Genomic DNA, 16,368 nt, shown 5'->3' on the forward strand with positions numbered 1-16,368 from the left:
CTTGACATAAGTTGGTATTTTTAGAACAAAGAAACTCTGACGCGTTTATAGTCCTTTGTCTAAAAATATTCACTTTGAAGTTAAACTCGTCTACCGCATATATCAATGTAAAATTAGAAAAAAAACCTCTGTAAAGAGTTTAAAACTAACATTTAATCTTTATAGTGTAATCAGTTAGCGTTTTATTTATAGAATTTATTATCTATTTGTTTATGCAAATCTACTTTTCACTCATTTTATTCGTTTTTCATGTCCTTCACCGTGTAGAGAGGCGTGGTTGACATTGAACTAGTATTAAAGAACTGTGTTGTCTTGCTCCATCTAAGCAGTAGTATATAGTTTCTACGAATTTTGTCACAGAATTAAAAAAAAAAAAAAAAATTAGATCGAATATTCTTGAATATTTTCATTATGTTCTTATGTACTTTGATAAAGAGTAATTATAGAAACCTTCATCTTATAATTAATTTGAAAAGAAACATTTTTTTATTTCATTGCTAATTTAACTGATTAGCTTGTGATTTGATAGCGCATCTTGCTATAATTAAATATATTGCTGTTAATTTTTTTCTTTCAACACGGAGCACAAATGCTCACTTAAGTGTTGATAAGTTAATTATTCAAACTTATATCCAACTTGGAGCCTTCATAATATTTTGTTATTCGTTGAAGATAATATTAAAATTATTATCAATCATTGCCCTAATTCCAATTCAAAAAAATAATTTTTTTAGTGGGTATAGCTCTGTGATTTACAAATTTGTGGTCATTTGCCAATGCATGGAGACTTGAATATGGGACATTCAAACACTTATAATTCTCGATATCATTTCTCACAACGAATTTTATTTATTAATAATTTTCCTTTTTTTTTTTAAATTTTAAGTTTTAAAATGAAGGTGAAAATAATAGTTCACTAAATTTAATATGCATTACGATTTGAAATGTTATGCCCATATCTTGAAAAGAAATCTTGTTTTAGTTATTTCGTTTTAAAACACTTAATTTTTTTGGCCAAAATTTTTGTGCAAAGCTATTGTCGTAATTTAGGCTTCATTGTGCAATTCAATGTTTTATTTTTTGCTAAGCTCAAATCTCCTGCTAAGCTTTATTCGTTCTTTTATTAACTACGATAATCTTAAATAATATTTTTGTGAATGTTATTATCTAAATGCTGGCTTTTATAGGAAATTAATTTTAATATCTTGTGTTTGGAAATTAATTATAATATCTTGTGTTTTGAAACTAATTATAATAGCTTGTGTTTAGCTGACAATTTAAGATTTGTCACAAATTTCGGTAAGTTTCTTGGTTGAAATGTGTTATATCGACTCAGTTTCTTTTCTATCTTACTATTTGTTTTATTTAACTGCAGCTTTCATAGTCAAATCTTTCATATGTAGTTAGTATCTAAATTTTATCTTCGAATCTATAAATATTTGTTTCAATATCTTCTTGTGGAGACATATTTTTGTTGCATATCTCGGTTAAGTCTAGCTTCTGCTGTGCTCTTATCAACTGATGGGCTTTTTATTAACTAAGTTCTTTCTTGGTATTAATTTTGTTTAAAGCCAAATCTATGTTGTGATGTTGTTCTAATGTCACATTTATGTTAATATCTTGCTTTTAGTTTTTTTACTTATATAACATATAACAATTACTTATACAACATAAGCTTTACTTATAATGATCACAAATCTCAATTAAGCCTAGTTTCAATTATACTGTTAATAACTACGATATCATAGTCAATTTATTTTTATAGTCAAATCTTTCATCTCGGTTGGTATCTAAATGTAGGCTTCAAAATTGTTTCAATATTTTGCGGAAACATATTTTTGTTGCATATCTCGGTAAGTCTAGCTTCTGTTGTGCTCTTATCAACTGATGTGCTTTTTGTTAAATAAGTTCTTCTTTGGTTTCAATTTTTTTTAGCCGAACCTTTGATGTGATGTTGTTCTAATGTAGGCTTCAATGTCACATTTATGTTAGTTGTTTTACTTATATAACTTATAACAATTACTTATACAACATACTACATATAAGTTTCACTTATAATGATCACTAATCTCAATTAAACCTAGTTTAAATTATACTGTTAATAACTACGATATCTTTTATTCTTAAATGATATCTTCCTAGGCTCCAAATTTTTTGAAGTTATCCCATATAGGCTTCAATGTGAAATTTATGTTAATATCTTACCATAAGTTTTACTTTAAATTAATACAAATCTCAATTAAGCCTAGTTTCAATTGTACAATTACTAGCAATCAAAAAAAAGTTTTTTTTAACCTAAACTTTTTTCTGAAGTTATCCTTATAATATAGGCTCAAACCGGACATTTATGTTAATATCTTATTTGTGGTTGACAAGCTTATATTTGTCACCAAGTTCGACAAAATCCAGTTTCTATTGTACCTTTATTAGCTACGATACTACTTGTTAAATAAGATCTTCCTTCTCTTATCCAACATCACTTTCCGAACGCGCCAGTGAATTAACTTAATTTAGCGCTCCCACACTTGCAGACAATGCAAGCATGGCCACAATAATTACATTCAGTGGCTGGAATCCATTACATCTCTGAAACGATGGCGGAACCTATTGTCTCGTTCTTGCTTAGAACTTTCCAAACTAGTCGGTTATCTACGAAAGGATACCCCCAGGGCTCTGAATTACAACCGACCCGCTGAATGATAGAAATTATTTATACCGTTGCAGATGAAGACGCGAGACATCGTTATTCTTTGGAATAGTTTTTGTATTGTTTTTTTTTACGGTGGAGTACGTGAAGAGAATGCAACTATCTTAGTAACTGTTTTGTTCTAACTTATTTAACTGTATTAATCCACTCTGTTGAAGTATTTCGATAGGGATGTATTTGTATTTTGTTTTAATGCAACAATGCAGTCTGATATTACAAGTAAGATTTATGGTTAATTAAATTTGGCACCAAAAAAATAACGATATAAGAATTATTTGTAATTGGGTACTTGCAACTCGAGAAGAAGTGAAGTGGTTGTGCCTATCCATGTTATTTAAATCAAATTTAATTGGATACCTGTAGCTGACGTCACGCGTATGTGTCGAACCTGATTGGCTTCTGAATGACGTCATCCCTTGATGACGTCATTTTCAGGTATCCAATTCGGAATATCCTTTAATTTTACTAGAATTTTGTACACTATAGAATGTAGTGTAACGCAAGAATTCTTGGATTTTGTTAGCTAATTTTATATAGGTCTAACAATACATTTTTATTGACAAATGACAAACCTATTAGTGTTTATAAAGTAGCAATTATTTGCGTTCTGAAAAGATTGTGTCCAAGAGTGACATATCAAATGAAGAAAGTTTACTAGAAAGTAGAAATTTTTTTATTTAAATAATAATTTTAATGTAGCACCCCCCCCCCCGTAGTCTTAAGTAGAATTTTTACATAACCATTTGAGTTATGTCGTAGTAGTTAGCTTTTTAATGGCGAATGATTTTTAAGGTTGCAGGTTTGTGGCTTCTTTGTTTTCTACTATTTTCTTTACTGTTATGAATTATTTTAATTTTTTTAGATATTTAGTAATAAAAAAAATTAAATGGTGGTGATGTTTCATTTTAGAAAATTAATAGACATCCAATGATAATAATTAATTTCCTTTCACTTCAAAATGATTAATTAATTAAAAGGAAATATTTTATGGATATCCGAGCTAATCTTAATGTGTATGATTATCTATGCGTAAGCTTTCCAATTATTTCTGCTATAGGTGTTAAAATAGAACCTAAATGAACCATTTTATGTACATACTCTTAGATATACCATAGCTTAACCAACAGCTGAAGAAAATTTTGAAATTAACCATGAAAGGCAGTATTCATACAGTATAAAATAAAATTTCTCGTCCTCTTCATTCTTTTTTTATTTTAACTGCGAGGTTTACATTAATTTATACGCTTTAAAAAATTCACAAATATACGATAAAAATATTTCGCAATCACCATCCTTTTAATTCGTACAGTTTTAGATCGTTGACAAAAAAAGAGTCGTCTTGATATTTAAATAAAGTAAAGATTCTGAAATATAATGAATCATTATCACTTTCAATCATTGTAAAAGTGGAATTAGAAATAATTCTTAACCAGTTAATAAGATGAAACCATAAGGTGTAGCCTTAATATTTTAATAAAGTAAAGATTCTGAAATATAAGGAATCGTTATCACTTTCCGGACAACTATAGTTAAAAATGAATTTTAAATTCTGTTTTAATTTGCTGAGCACTTTATTTTCTATTATGTTATTAAATATTCGTTAAGGATAACGATTATATATATTAATTTCCTATAATGATTCTAAAGACACTCAAAAAGGGCGATGCTTTTAGAGCACTGTGTGTGTTCATTTTATTGGTTTCTATTTATGAATATAAATTTCAACGCTTGTCAGTGACAGTGACGCAACATCCAATGAAATTCTCAAAAGATCTTTATTTAATTCAAATCATAATTCTTTGCGGCAATATTTTCGGCGCCCAACGCAGCCAGCTTTTATCCGATTACACGTTGAAATATTACTAACGTAAATGGGGGAAGAAATAGTTCTGAAAGCTTCTCATATCTCTAGGAAATATCTTCATTAAATTTCGCGGCGGGGCACATAAGCACAATCTTAATGATGCCCTTTACCATTTACCAGGATTTTTATCCTTCTTTCTCGATGAGTTTGGGTGGTTATACCAGATTCCGTGCTAGAAGGTGGGATGGCATTTTATGACGAAAATGGCAAGTTGCACATCCTTGATTTTATGACTTCGTCTATGCAGGAATTTTAACTATTCTCAGATTTTTATGGCTGTAATGCTGTAATTGGAAGCTATGAAGGCCAGAATCTTCCTGTGGTTTTCTTCATGAAAAAAATAAATAAATAAATAAATGCATGATTTTTATGTCTGAACCTCTTGAGGTGAGTTATAAATATCTATGAACATCGGTAAAGTAATTGCGTTGAGTCTTGTGTTTTGTTCTGCACTCTCTAATTGGTTGGTTGGTTTATAAGTAATATTTTATTTGAGTGACGTAAGTTTTATTTTATTTATGTGTCAGTTTTTGTAGTTTGAGTAAATTCTAGATTTCTATTCAAACAAATTTAAAAAAAACAAAAAAAAAAACGAATGATGAAACCTGGACATTCTGCTGAAAAGTGAAAGCAGTTTCGCGAGTTAATACTTTTTATAACCAGAGATGAGCTTAGAATCCTCTGATTATGTTTAGATCCAACCTATAATTTATAATTCATTTAATCTCTCGGCTGCCTTTATAAACTTATTTCAAGTAAAATGCCACTGACATAGAATATCATTTTTTAACATTAGAAAGACGGAAACTTAGTATATACCTATGTTGCCCAAAAGCAGTCAAAACGACTGGATTGTAAAAGAATAAATAATGTGTAAAGAAATTTGTTTGAAATTATTTTTTAATATTTTTTTATATTATTTACAGTTATATAGCAAAAAAGTTATATGTTGTACGAAATTCTAAGAAATTGTGTCATTATATACATCATTGTTTTTCTAATGAAATTAAAAGCAGTCAAACTGACTTCCTTAGGCAATCTAGTGTTAAAAAGAAAATATATTTCTAATAACAATATTATGGAACATATTGTGAAAAGAACGAGCATTTTTAAAATAATTGCAACCTAAGTCGCTAGTCTTAAATATTATGTAGCCAATAGCGAGCTGCTGAGGGGAAATTTCCTATTCTGCTTTAACTGCTACTATTGATGTATTACATTAATACTTTACTTCAGTTCATGAAACCTATTTTTAAAGTTCTAAATTCATTTTTTATACATAATACATTTTTATGCGTATTTTAGCTATTAACTGCTACGATTGAGATGATTTGTGTTCGTGAAATTGTTCCTTTAAGTTTAAAATCGTTTTCATGTATGTAAAGCAATTTTTAATTAAATAATACATTTTTATGAATTCTATAGCTATTAACGTATAGATGGATTCTTCGTATAGATTCTACGTATTCTACGTATAGATGGATTCTTTTTTCTTTTTTTCCCCCCCTAAATTTTTTTTTTTTTTTTTTTTAAAGTTATGAATTTATTTTCACATGCATAAAACTTTCTGTACAAGAAACAATTTTTAATTAAATAACACATTTCTATATTCTATAGCTAATAATTGCTACTTTTGATGTATTACATGTATCAATAAATCTTTCAACTTGAAATCGCTTCGTTAAGTTAGATTATAACCGAATGACGTCATCTGTTCTTGATCAAATGCCTGCATTTTCCCAATTTGTGCCTACCATAATAATTGGCTTATCAGTTTTGCTGGAACCCCTATCCTTTTAGCCTGCTTTTACTCTCCGGATTCAGGAAGCAGTTAGAAAAAAAAAGAGGGAGAGTTTATGTCTATCCGCGAATAACTCGTTTTTATGACTCTTATATAGGACTCCGGGGATGACGAGTCCTTCCTTCCCAGCTGACATAATATTCCATCTGCCCTTCCTGAAATAAAATGTTTTGTTATTACATATATAAATTGGGAGAAATCTCTTTCAATTATATTTCCTGCGGAAACGTGTATTATATGTTTAATTTCAATTTACTTCATTAGAAACTTGTATATTTGGTTTTTGTGTATAGTTGATTCATCCATATAAGCTTTTAACTCTGTTTGTTGATTAAAAGAAAACTAATTTGTCGTTGACTCGATTATTAGTTGAATTTTGATGTAATCGACAAGAAAGATGAAATATTTATGATTATAAGCATTAATATTATATATTTAGCTTTTTATTTTTGCTAGGCGAAAAACACTCTTCAGTGTTAAATCTACACCAGCAGCAAAAGAAATAAGCTGATGAGATGAAATAAATTAAAATTCTGGTAATTTATTATAATATAACTAGTAAACTGTATAAGCATATATTCCTCAAAGGGATACCAATCAAAATGGCGGCAATAAATCTTTCTCAATGATGAAGATTTTTTTTTTTCTTTTGGAGAGAGAACGTACAGACGAAACAATAAATAGTGAGGGTCCATGCCAGAAATCAAAATTTGCGTTCTTAGCTGTTTTATAAAACTGCAGATATATTGAATGGTCTATTAAGCAAAAAAGGAAAAGAAAACGATTTTTATTAGTTTCTAGAATAACTTCCTCCGAACTTCTTAAAAAATATAGTGTAAATTGAAAACGTGCGACACACTGAATTATTTAGTACTAAAATATGCATATCAACATTAAAAATTCTATCTACAGAAGATGTTAGTACTTAAAGCAACGAATTCATTGATCAAATATTAGAATATCTAGAAGTATTTCCCGAATGAATTTTGTGAGTTTAATTACCAATTAGAACATTCTTTGGAATGTTATTTAAGAATATAAGTATGAAACTTCTCTTAGAGTCAATAATAAAACTATGGAGAACGTGAGTTGGTTGTCCTTGATCAAAAGATATCCTGCGTCTTTAGTTCCATTACGTCTGTTAATTAATTTAACTCATTTTATGGATGTTGCAGTTCGACTACAACTATACTGCTTCATCAGGTAGTGAGTATATTAAGAGATCCGTTGATTTTTGAGTGAAATTAACTATGCATTTAACAAAATTGCACGTACACTGATAATTAAAAATGCTACAAATTGCCCTTTTTAATTACTTAATTTTATAAATACGTTCTTTTGCAAGTACGAAATCAAATCGAAATTAAATTTCCTCGACCTCTGATATACCGAGGAGATTTAATTTTAGATTTGTTACTCTTACAAGTATTTAAACGTGCAAATATTAATTTATAAGTGTTGTAGCCAAAATTTGCCCACCATTACACTATTTTTGCATCTTACAAGACCATAAGGAATCTCCCGTATTGAATTAACAGTCAAAAATGCGATTAATCCTGGCGTGTAATTAATATTTTGAATGCATCTACAGTTAAAAGAATAACAAAAAGTCGTCTGCACTTACAAGGAGAAACCTTAGCTAAAAAGGTGTAAAGATTAATTTATATCCAAATATCTGTCGCTATCAAAAGACGGCATTATAATTTATTACAAGCGTTGTTTGTTAATTCGAATAATTTTAAAATCTGTCTAGACGTATTTGCTTAACGTCTTCTATTGTTGAAAACTTTAACTACAAATGCGTCAATTTTAGTATTCTCCTTATCCTTTTTAAGAATTGTGTTTTCTGAAATGCTAATTTCATATTAATTTAGTTTAGCTAGTTAAGAGAAATACAGATTTTTCACGCTTCCCCAGACTCTCATGTTATTGAACTCTGCATTCCATCTAAACACTTAAAACATATGACATAAAGTTGAAGCTTTATTTTAGTGTGAAGTTAAGATTGTAATGTGACATTTTTGTCATTTCTTCCTTAAAGTGAGTTATTACTGTCAATAAAATGTTGTTGTTATCATATTTGAAACAAGTACACCACGATTTATAATCTTTTTTTTTTTTTTAATTTTTTTTTTTTACTGAAAGTATTATTATAGTAGCATGATTAAACAAGAATCTTTCAAGGCAAAGTTATAATAATAATTAGTAGGTAAATAACTAAAATTATTAACAAATAAATAAAAAATTTAAAACACATTGTTTTTTTTTTATTTTCCGAAATCTTTTACTTATGTCATGATATATCATTTATTTTAATATATTTTCTCTATTAAAAATTATCTTGGTTATAACCGTTCACAGAAACCCTCCAGCACGGTAGCTGGCTCTGCAGATTATCACAGCTTTTGCAGAATCGAGAAAAAATTGCTGACACTCTTTTTAAAACATCTCCAAACTCAGAATTATAAAGCTGTGTTCAGAGAATATCAAAAAGAACAACAAAAAAATTTTATTAGTTGGTTATTGACTTATACTCTATAAGGATTTATCGAATTTTTTTAGTATCATTGTTTAACCTAATTGGGTTTAAGTGACAAAAAGTTTTTATGAATAATTTTAAACAGCTCTTCAAATTTTACTACATGTATGTTAAATTAAGTCAAATTTTCACAATAATTTCTGTTGGTGACGCAGGTAAATTTGAATTTATGAAGATAAAGCTGCAGATTCGTTTCTGCTACCGGTTGTTTGCCGCACTGCATACTCTTTAAACATCTCTTCAATTTTTACTGCATATCTGTTAAAATAAGTCAAATTTTTACAATAATTTCTGTCTTGACTGCAGTGGTGACGCAGATAAATTTGGATTTATGAAGATAGTGCTACAGATTCGCTCCGTAATTTCTGTTACCGTGTAATTGCCGCACTACATACTCTTTAAAAATTTCTTCAATATTTACTGCATATCTGTTAAATTAAGTCGAATTTTTTCAATAATCTCTGTCTGACTGCATTGGTGACGCAGATAAATTTGGATTTATGAAGCTAGAGCTGCAGATTCGCTCCGTAATTTCTGCTACCGTGTAATTGCCACACTACATACTCTTTAAACATCTCTTCAATATTTACTGCATATCTGTTAAATTAAGTTGAATTTTTACAATAATCTCTGTCTGACTGCATTGGTGACGCAGATGAATTTGGATTTATGAAGATAAAGCTGCAGATTCGTTTCTTCTACCGGGTGTTTGCCGCACTACATACTCTTTAAGCATTTCTTTACATTTTACTGCATATCTGTTAAATTAAGTTGAATTTTTACATTAATAATCTCTGTTAGACTGCATTGATGGTGCAGATAAATTTGGATTTATAAAGATAGTGCTGCAGATTCGCTCCGTAATTTCTGTTACCGTGTAATTGCCGCACTACATACTCTTTAAACATCTCTTCAATTTTTACTGCATATCTGTTAAATTAAGTTGAATTTTTACAATAATAATCTTTGTTTGACTGCATTGATGGTGCAGATAAATTTGGATTTATGAAGATAGTGCTGCAGATTCGCTCCGTAATATCTGCTACCGGGCATTTGCCGCCTAACGTACTTAAGTTTAAAATTAAATATCGAATTATGAAAAACGATTTTTAAACTCTTGAAGTAGTAGCTAACTGAAAATATTTAATTAGTTAGTTTACAGCTGAACATCTTATCAATTCTTACTGCGTTGCATCACTGCGTTACTTTACACCACAGCAGTGTAAAAATAAAAAAATTCTGTCTCAAGGATTACTGATTTTATAAAATATGATATGAAGGTATAAAACTCTTTTAAAGTGTCTCATATGAAGGACATTGGAAGAAAATCTGTTCCTTAAATATTTGTGTCACAATATAACATTAAAGCTGTCTTTTTAAAATATTCTAGGCACGTCTCCTAAGAGAGGACACTAGAAAAGGACACAGTTTTTCTTAATCTAGAGAAGTGTCCGTCTATCCGTCTCTGGCAATAATAAAACAAGTGTTTCTTGTCAATAAACATGGTAGAAATATTGATCTAGATATAAAAGATGACAGAAATCTAGATCTGATGGTTGTAAATAGCGTTAGCGACTTCCTTATAGCTTCTTCTTCAAGTTTATATTTGGCGCCTATAAATGCCATCATTAATGGATATTTCAGACTGGCTTCTTTATGAAATAATAAAACGAAATAATATGAATTGTATCTGTTTTTTAATTTTTATTCTTGTTCTAAAATTGTTCTATAAAATGTGATTCATATCGCATTTATTATTTTCCCTAAATAGATTTTTCTATTATGAATCATAGGATTGTTTCTTTGTAACAAAAAATTTTTGCCTTTACACTTTTTTTTTTTATCCAATCAGAAATACAGTACAGAACCCGTTATCCGGAATTCGGAAAACCAAAAAACCGGAACGAAATTCGATAAATTTTCCCCCCATTTTTTAAAAAAAAATTTTCCTCATAAGATTTTAGGATTTTTCGTTCTTTTTTGAAAGATGTTTACCTTACCATCATTTTAGAAATAATCATTAGTGTATTACTTTATCGTTTTTTCCTCTTTTTAAGATTATTTCCAATTTTTTTTTTTTTTTTTTAGTTGGGTTTAACAATAAAAAAACGGCTTTTTGTAGCGATTCAGAAAACCGGAAAAATCAGTTATCCGGAATAGCGATGGTCCCGATCGTTCCGGATAATCGGTTCCCTACTGTAATTTTATCAATATTTTAAACAAAAACAAGCAAAAAAAAAAAAAAACTTTATGTGCAAAATTCTGGATTTTTCTAGTTTTTCCCAGGGGGAAAAAAAAAAGCATATTTACCGGGGTAAACATTTGGTCGCAAATTGTGGATTCGTATTCAGAACCACGAAAAACAAATGTACAAAAAAGAAAATTAAAAAAAACCTATTACCTAAACAATAAACAGATGAATAAAAAACAATTAACTGGAGTGACCTATTTTAATACCCTAGAGTTTTGTATTAGTTTTTTAATAGTTATTTCTTAGCAATCATTAATTTTCTACACGTTTTTTCTTAATCTAATATATATAATTCTTACGTGGCTCCCAAATTTTGGCTGTATTTTTTTTCCGCCGGTGGCAACGTTTGCTTTGTTTTGTTTACGTTAGTATTTCTGTTACACGGCGAATCGACCAATGATTGCCGCTAAAAATGTCACATGCCCAATCTAGCTGAGGTGGCTCAACATATAGCGCTTTTAAGAACGGAAATAACCAGAGAGCATCAGCTGCGGCAATCTCATACTATTAAGCTAGGCAGAAGTGAGTAGTCTTTGTCGATAGATCTCTATTTTAGTATTTTGTCGAAAGCGCTTTTTTTTCACGAAATTATATATTACGAATATATTTGACGATTTTTGATTTATATTACGAATTATACTATAGCACATTTTTAATAGGTTTAACGAATTACATGTCATTTATTTGAATTAAAATTTATTTTAATGACTTAGTATTTACTAAAAGGATGTAATTTAAAAAAAAAAAAAGTTTTTATATGGATTTGAATGATTGTTTTGAATTTTTAGAATTTAGTGCATTTGCAATGTACCTAGGTTAGTAGCAAGCGAAGCGAGCTTGGTTTGCGAAGCAAACCATATAAAATTGCGTAGCAATTTTCGAGGGTTAGCGAGCCCACTAGTAAATCAATAAATCTAGTTTCTATTATTTCCAAACAATTAGTATTAACTCAATATTTAGCAGACAAAAAATGAAATGAAGTGCTAAATTTTATCAAAATTTAATTTTTATCTTTATTTTCAAAAATCTTACGTAAATAAAAGATGTATAGCGTTACGTAAATAAAGATGTTTTAGCTAAGAGAAAGATGCATAAAATTTGAATAGCCATAAATCACCTTACATTTTATCACGACATTAGATGTGAAATTGATTGTAAGTTTATAAAATGCATTTCACAAAAAGCCAAAGAATAAAACGAAAAGATATTTATTAAATGAATATATCTTCTTGATTTATTTATATCAGACAAATTATAAAAAAATTAAATATCGCCCTTGTTTAAAATAAACATTCGTTTTAAAAAAGAATTTCATATAGGTTGAAAAAATTCCTCCAAATTGGTTAGTTATTCTTTAAAATGAAAATATTTCAGGCTATTAGTTCGTTTTAAAATCCAGACAATTTTTTTCATCTAGATAGAAAATATAGCTTTAAAATATATTTTACCTATTTGTTCGTTTTAAAATTCAGACAATTTTTTTCAGCTAGATAGAGAATCTAGTTTTTAAAAAAATATATTCTAGCCTTTAGTTAGTTTTATACTTAAAGCTTTGATTCAAGTTAAAGGCGTAACAACTGTGGCCATTTTTTTTATTTTCTTGCATATAAAGTTTAAAAAAGTCTTTTAAGTGTTTTTAAAAAAATATTATATAAAAAGTTACAGATGTTGAGCTGCGAAAATAATAATTTGTAACATATTCGATCTTTTAATATTTCCTCTCGGCAAATTTGTTACTGACCTTGTAGTATCTGAGAAATGGAACTCGATATAAAGAAAAGGGGCGTGATCTTGAGTTCTGCTTTTTTTTATATACAGAAGCACCCCTCCTCGACTCTTCAAATATTTGAAGTATATATATTTTTTCTTATAAGGAATGTTGCTCATACAAAAATGTTAATGTTATTTGTTGAATTCTGGATTAAACTTTTTTCTTCCTTATTTCTATTCCAGAAACTGGGTCATATTTTCTTCAAGAATTATTTCACTGAAGAATTTTATTCTTACCTTTTATTATTTATTTATTTCATTTTTTTTTCTACCTTCAAAAGTAATTTCGAAATTTTTAAAAGAGTTTTAGTGGATATTGTGCTTTTTTTCATTTCAAAGCATAATTTCTTTACTTCTCATATTTTATCAGCAGGGGTCTGTTTAGAAGAAATTTGGGTCCGTTAACGGACCCTTCACAAAATATTTTTACTTAAAAACGAACCCTTCACAAAATATTTTAACTTAAAAACGGACCCTTCACAAAATAATTGATCTTTTAATCGGACCCGTCACAAATTTGTTTATCTTCATTATTATTTTGTTAATCGAATAAACCCTTTCCAGGGCAGAAAACAAGAAAGATGGATGTAAACGAATTAAGTTTTGTCTGAATGAAATGAAATAAACCCTTTTAATGAAATAAACCCTTCTCAGGAACGGGGGGGTGGGGGAAAGACATGTAATCGAACTAAATTATGTCTTCGGCAGACGCTTCCTTTATTCGTCCGAAATTAATATTCTGCTTTCAACAGTATAGGCTAAATACTAAATATTTATATCTTGCATCGCTAATTTAGTAGCTGCAATTGCTGCTTATTTTTTTAAATTTACTTTTTTTAATTATAATTTACAGTGTTGAGCATAATCTTGTATGTCTTTACAATTTAAAAACTCCTTGAAAAAGTTTTTTTTGTAATAAAGTTTTTTTGTAAATTTGTGCTAATAATCCTATTAGCACAAATTTACAAAAGCGGACCTTGGTTGAAAGAATGTGACTTAACGTTTATTTTACATTCACAAATTACGAGCAATTTTTTTACAATTTTACAAAAAAACGGACCTTTCACAAAATGTCTGGACATACCCCTGATCAGCATTTTGTCTAAGTATACCGTATTTGAACTACATATTTCAAAATGATTTATATTCAATTTATTTAATTGAAAAATATTCTTTTTACCCTCAATTATGATAATTATTTAACGATATGGAAAGAAAAAAAATCTACTGCGAATCCTCACGTAAGCAGTTCTGTGATCCCGAAATAGAAATTTGTCCCCCAAGTGCATATGGTATGAGTCAAAAATACACATGTAGAAGCTTTGTTTTAAGACTTAAATTGCCCGTTTTGTTTGCGTGCCTAGTGATCCTTTCAACGAATTAATCGTATCCGAGCAAGCGAAACGAGCCGCGGAAATCCGGATTTATGCCTTTATTTCTTTCGCCAATTCCTTCGAATTTATTTTTCACCAAGATTCACATAATATATGAGTTCTTTAATGGCTTCTTAGTTTAAGACGAAAAAAATTATTCCGAAACTTATGCCAAGTAAAATGTATGACATATTATGAGTGAAGTTCTTTTTTGTTAAAAGGGGAAAAAAATACGGGTTTTAGAATGTTTTCATTCTTAGTTTTGGCCTTTTTTTTTTTCGAAATTAAAAAATATATATATATATATGACACTACTCGACGATTTTGTTTTATTTTATTTTTCAACCGACATTGAATAGCTGACCCAATTCTGAGTTTACGGCAATCAGTGTTCAACTCCGTAGCCTAATTTTGAACCCGATCCCAAAGATAAGGGTACTCCTGGCAAACATTGACAACACAAACTAGCCTTCGTGGAGGACTTATTGATCGAACTAACCGGTATTTGCGTTACATGAAGAAGAAAACCACGAAAGCCTCCAACGGTTAACCTGACATAAGGAGATTATTACCCATGATCCGTTTACCACTGAGGATATATTATGTTAGCGCTTTGGTCGGTGCGAGCCGGGAGCAGAATTTGTATCAACGAGCCACCGCTGGGTATCGAACCTAGGGTAATCTCACTGGAAGGCGAACGCTCTATCTCCCAAGCCACCGGGACTCATTTAAAACATTTCTATTTTTATGTTCATGTTTTATTTTATTTCGTTAATTTTTTATTACCTTATTTAATTATTTAAATGACTTCCAATGCTTATAATTCTAACGCTGTAAAAAAGGCGCGCAGCGTAAGTATAACAATGTAAGTGAGGAAAAATTTATGCAAAGTTGGCTAGGATACCATGATCTCTAGGTGTTTTTAATGCGCTTACCTCTTCCTTATCTTTTTTTATTTAATTTTATTTTTTTATTTTATTCGTCAGCTTATCACTATGGATCGATCAGCTTACGTTTCTAATAGTGTTAGTTTTTAAAAAAAACATGATAAAAAATAAGTTAATTCAAATGCCCTTTAAAGAATTGTGAATTGAGTGATAGTAATTACTTCTATTTAGTTGGTAAACATGATATCCCTAAAGGTAAACCTAAGTGTCCTGTTTTTTTTTTTTTTTTTCTTTCCCTCATCAAATATGTTTCAACACCATGAATCAGCTTATGTTGACTTATAAATGCCGCTTATACGTTTCGCACAGGATAGCCGATTTCGATCTCTTTTTAATTAAAATAACATAATTATTGACATTCTCGGAAATTTTTTTATTTATTTTATCTTGAAATTTATTAAACCAACAATAAATGTAATTAACGAAAACAAGTAAATGTTCTGTCTCTCTTTCAAACAAAGCTTTCTTTCGTGGCTTAGTGATAAAGCTATAAATGATAGATGTAATTCATCATCAAAGTTCCTTCACACCTTCATAAATGATCGATGCTCTCGTCTTATGCCTCAAAAAAAAAATAAATAAATAAGAAGAAGAGAGAATAACTAGTGATTCATAATTTTCCCAAATGCTACTTTTTTCTTCGTTATCTATAGCTTCCAAACCTCAAGTCATTAACCTTAGAGTCATTACATGGTTTCCACTCAGCGATTGGTTAAAATATCATAGCACTTCCCCCCTCCACACACAAAATTTTTAAAAAGAGGAAGAAAAATATATCACTGTGGTCTCTTCACGCTACAAAATTTTTATTATTTCGAAAGTTACTTAAAAAAAAGTTGAGTAATTTGTCTTAAGGTAAAAATGATGATGATTTTAATTCTGGAAATTGCACAAAGACTTACAAAGAGTTTAAGATTTAGCAGTATCCCAACTTTTTATATGATGAACTGAGATTTTATCTCAAATGTGTTTTATAACAAAAATGTTCTGACTTTTCTAGAGCGAGACTTTATAATCGACGTAGAACTGTGTTTATGACTATCAATATTCAATTCCGTAAATTAGTAATAGCCTGCCTAGTAATTTTGAATTCAACCAGAAAGATAAAAGAACTCC

At 29.3% G+C, this 16,368-nt stretch overlaps 1 protein-coding gene across 2 annotated transcripts in view; it reads left to right on the plus strand.

Annotated features, from left to right (window-relative positions):
- The window catches only part of LOC107454341 (dystroglycan 1), a 110,746-nt gene that overhangs the window by 80,193 nt on the left and 14,185 nt on the right, over positions 1–16,368 (plus strand). The window lies entirely within an intron of this gene.

The sequence above is a fragment of the Parasteatoda tepidariorum genome, chromosome 6 (assembly GCF_982258835.1).
Source record: "Parasteatoda tepidariorum strain Cologne lab strain chromosome 6, Ptep-v5.0, whole genome shotgun sequence".
Taxonomy (NCBI): Eukaryota; Metazoa; Arthropoda; class Arachnida; order Araneae; family Theridiidae; genus Parasteatoda; species Parasteatoda tepidariorum.